Source organism: Chrysochloris asiatica, unplaced genomic scaffold (genome assembly GCF_000296735.1).
Source record: "Chrysochloris asiatica unplaced genomic scaffold, ChrAsi1.0 scaffold00098, whole genome shotgun sequence".
NCBI lineage: Eukaryota > Metazoa > Chordata > Mammalia > Afrosoricida > Chrysochloridae > Chrysochloris > Chrysochloris asiatica.
In genome coordinates, this window is record NW_006408616.1 from 9430655 (window position 1) to 9435838 (window position 5184).

The following is a 5184-nucleotide window of genomic DNA, read 5'->3' on the forward strand; positions in this document are numbered from 1 at the left end:
GGATCCAATCAAAATGAAGTCATTGATAACTTCAGTCTTTTCTCCATTTATCATGTTATTGCTTGTTGGTTGAATTGTGAGAATTTTTGTTTCCTTTACATTGAGGTGCAATCCATACTGATGACTATAGTCATAGATTTTCATCAGTAAGTCCTTTTCAGGTTGTATTATCTACAGATCTCAGGTTGTTAATGAGTCTTCCTCCAATCTTGATGTCACATTCTTCTTCATATAATCCAGTTTCTTGGATTATTTGTTCAGCATACAGATTGAATAAGAATGGTGAAAGAATTAAACCCTGGTGCACATCTTTTCTGATTTTAAACCAATAAGTATCACCTTGTTCTTTTTGAAAGACTGTCAGTTGGTCTACATACAGGTTCCTCATGAGCACAATAAAGTGTTCTGGAATATCTAAAATTCGCAATGCCATCCGTAGTTTGTCATGATCCACACAGTCAAAAGTCTTTGCACTGACATAAAACACAAGTGAACATCTTTCTGGTATTATCTGTTTTCAGCCAAGATCCATCTGATGTCAACAATGATATCCCTTTTTCCAAATCCTCTTCTGAGTATGGCTTGAATTTCTGACAATGTATTGCTACAACCATTTAAAAATTATTTTCAGCAAAATTTGTACTTGTATGTAATCTTAATGTTCTATGATCTCCTCATTACATTTGGTCACCTTTCTTTGAAATGGGCACAAAATAGGATTTCTTCCATTGGCCAGGTAAACTGTCTCCCAAATTTCTTGGCATAGATAAGTAACAGTCTCCAGAGGCTACTTCACTTTGTGGAAAGATTTCAATTTGTCATCCATCAATTGCTGGAGTTTTGCTTTTCGCCAATGCCTTCAGTGCAACAACACCATCGATTCTTGATCATATGGAACCTTTTGACATGATTAAACATTGACCAATTCTTTTTGATACAGTGACTCTGTGTATTCTTTCCATCTTCTTTTGATGCTTTTGCATCATTCAACATTTTGCTAATATAATCCTTCAATATTAAGGCTTGAATGGTTTCTTCAGTTTTTTCAGCTTGAGAAATGCTGAGAATGTTCTTTCCCTTTTGGTTTTCTAACTCCAAGTCTTTGGACATTTCATTTTAATACTTGACTTTGTCTTCTCGAGCTGTCCTTTGAAGTTTTCTGTTCAACTCTTTGACTTCCTCATTTGTTCTATTCACTTTAGCTTCTCGATGCTCAAGAGTAAGTTTCAAGTCTCTTCTGGCATCCATTTTGGTCTTTTCTTTCTTTCCTGTCTTTTTAATGACATTTTGCTTTTTTGTGATTTATATTGGTGATTTCATCCCATATCTCTTCTGGTCTTCTGTCATTTAATGCATCAAATATGTTCTTAAGATGGTCTCTAAATTCAGGTGAGATATGTATTCAAGTCATATTTTGGCCCTCCTGGACTTGTTTTTTCTTCAGCTTTAGGCAGACTTGCATATGAGTAATTGATGGTCTGTTCCACCATCTGCCCAAGGCCTTATTTTGGCTCTTGACATTGACTGTCTCCATCATATCTTCCCATAGACACAGTCAATTTGATTCCTGTGTATTCCATCTGGTGAGGTTCATGTGCATAATTGTTCATGTTGTTTTAAAAAAATATATTTGCAGTGACTAAGCTTTGACACTGCAAAATTCTATCCTGTGTTCTCTAGTCTCATTTCTATCACCAAGTCCTTATTTCCAAATACAGATTTTTCCTCTTTGTTCCCAACTTTCACATTTCACTCACCAGTAATTATCAATGCATCCTGATTATATATGTTTGAAAAATTTCAGACTGAATTCTTCAATTTCTTCATCACTGGCTTTAAGTGGTGGTGTGTAAATTGGAATATTTATAGTATTACCTGGTTTTCCTTGTAGGTGTTTGGATACTATCTTATAACAGACAGCATTGTACTTCAAGACAGATCTTGGAATGTACTTTTTCACGACAAATTAGATGCCATTCCTCTTCAATTTATCATTTCTGGCATAGTAAACCATAGGATTGTCAGACTCAAAATAGCTCACTAATGTGTAGTATATAGACCTTTATGTGTTTCTTTTCATTTTTAACAGTGTCCAATTTTCCTAGATTTATACTCTGTCAATTCCAAGTTCCAATTATTAATGAATTTCTACAGCTGTTTCTCGTCATTTTGAGTTGTGCACCATAAGTCAATGAAGGTCTGGGACATTTTGTTCCATTCATGTTATTATGATCAACTCTACTTTGAGAAGGCAGCTCTTCTCCAGTCTTATTCTGAGTGCTTTCCAATCAGAGGAGCTTATCTTCTGGTACTCTATCTGAAAATGTTCTATTGCTGTTCATAAGGGTTCCATGTTCCAGCACTGTATCTGATAGTGTTCCACAGTTAGAATGTTTTCATTGGCTAACCATTCATAAGTAGTCAGCTTCCCTTTCTTTCTAGTCTGTCTTAGTCTATAAACTCTGCTGAAATCTGTCCAACATGGGTGATCCTGCTGATATTTAAAATAGCGGTGGCATAGTTTCTGTCACAGAGTAACTCACAAGCCATCACAGTATGACAAACTAACATATGAGGGGTGGTAGAACCAACATTTTGCTTCATAGTTGAGCATTTAACCATTGGACTAAAGATGAAAGGTGTCCTTGGGGTACAATAGTTATGAGCTTTGCTGCTAACTGAAAGATTGTTGGTTTGAATTTACACTTAAAAGACCTGGCTACCTGCTCTGACAAAGGATTGTTGTTGTTAAGTGCTGTCAAGTGGGTTCTGACTCATATCAACCCTCTGTAGGGTTTCCACGGAGGTTCTGGTGAGTTTGAACCACCAACCTTAGGGTTAACAGTCGAGTGCTTATACTACAGTGCATACCAGGACTTTTCTATAAAGATTGTTGTTGTTGTTCTTGTTAAGTACCATTGAGTTGATTCTGACCCATAATGACTCTGTATAGGGTTTCTGAGGAGCAGCTGGTGAGCTTGAACCGCCGACCTTGCAGTTCAAATGGCTTTGCAGTCTGGTGCGTTAACCCACAGTGCCTACACCAGGACTTCCTGTAAAGATTACAGCCTAGGAAACCCTGTGGGACAGTTCTATGCTATCCTTTAAAGCCACTATGAGTTGGAATCAGCTTGACATTTTGCAACCGGCGACCACCACCACCATCACATAAGGATGTAAGAAGAGAGTGTAGCCTATATCTAGGGACTCTTCTCTGATCCTGAGGTAACTCAGGAAGCCTTAATAAAAAATTAAATCTCTGGATCTATATAAGACTTTTCTACTAATTGACTCTGTTCAAGGATCACTTGGGGTCACCTAAACATTCTGTTCGTTTCCCCCCAAGGCCTATTGTACCTAAATTCAAATCCCCCTTTCTACTTCTAAAAAGTATGTATACTTGGGATGTAGGGTGGTGTAGGGTAGGGAAAAGGGTCATAGGTCAGTGAGACAAACCATCTTTCTTAAGAGAAACCTGTAAATTGAGATGTGACCCTCCCAAGTGAATCACTCTGTTAGACTACTGCGGTCAGTGGAAGTTCTGGCCTTAGGCAGGCTTTTAGTGGAAGAGAAGTTTGTTTGAGTGTCTATACCTTGCTTTACACACCCTTTTCTCTCCAGAGTTCTCTGTATTCTGTAGTATATTTTCTGTTCTGCCATACATACCAAGAGATCACACAGACAAGCACAAAGGCATTTGCTTTAGACTTTGTGGCCTCCATGTTTTCCAGATAGAATGTTGTCCTTGATGGCAGCAACCCTGTCCTGCATTCTCCTATAATTTGCAGCACATATCACAACCCTGGGTATTCAACATAGTTGTTGTTGTTAAGTGCCATCTAGTCGATTCTGACTCATAGTGACCCTGTATAGGGTTTTCAAGGAACGGTTGGTGAGTATGAACTGCTGACTTTATGATTCAAATGACCTTGCGGTCCTGTGCTTATCTTAAAGTGCCACACCAAGGACTCCTTCAACAGTCCTTGCAAAACATTTGCTCACTGAAAACAATGTTTAGAACAAAGGATAAAGTTTCATTAGTGAGTTTTCTTCTAAATCGATTTCTTCTGCATGTCTTTTCTCCATCAGAAACCCCAAGGCCTAGACTTTCAAAACTCAAAAACCTGGGGGAAATGTTCTTATTTCTCTCCAGATGATAAATTCCATTGGAATAGTTATGCTAGAATACCCAACAACTTCCTGAATGGAAGCAGAAACTCTAGAACTATGCTGCACAATGTAGTAGCTGCGAACCACGTGAAGCCATTGGGTATTTGAAATGTGGTGGTGGTGGTGGTGTTGGCATGCTGCCAAGTTGGTTCCAATTTATAGCGACCCTGTATAGGGTTTCTGAGGCAGTGAATCTTTACGAGAGCAGAAAGCCTCATCTTTCTCCCTCAGAGCGACTGGTAGAGTTGAACTACTGACCTTGCGATTACCACTATGCTGCCAGGGAAATGTGGCTAGTTCAAAGTGATTTATGGAAAAATATTGGATTTCTAGGTCTTTGTGAAAAACAATTTCAATATCTTGTTAATAACTTTTATGTTAATATCATGCTGAAATGATAACATTTTGGATATAATTGGTTGCACAAAGTGCATTGTTGTTGTTGTTATGTGCCGTGGAGTCATTTCCAACTCATAGCAACCCTGTACAGGGTTTCCAAGGCTGTAAATCTTTATGGGAGCAGAAAGCCTCGTCTTTCTCCCGCGGAGCAGCTGGTAGTTTTGAACTGCTGACCTTGAGGTTCGCAGCCCGATTCGTAACCGTTATGCTACCAGAACTCCTATGCATTACTAAAGTTAATTTTACTGTTTTCTTTTACTTTTTAAAAATGAATCTATTTTGTTGTTGGAGTCCTGGTGTGGCACTGTGGGTTAATGCGCTGGATAACAAAGTTGATTTGAATTACAAGGTTGATTGTTCAAGCTTACCAGATGCTCCTCGGAAACCCTATGTATGGTCGTTATGGGTCAGTACTGACTCAATGGCACTTAACAGTACCATCGAGTTGGTTAAGTGCCATCGGGTCAGTTCTGACTCATAGGAACCTTTATAGGGCTTCCAAGGAGTGGTGGATGGATTTGAACCAGCAACCTTAGAGTTAGCCATCCAATACTAATTTTACAGTGTACCAGGATTGCTAATAAGGCTACTGTTGTTGTTGTTGTTGTTGTTGTT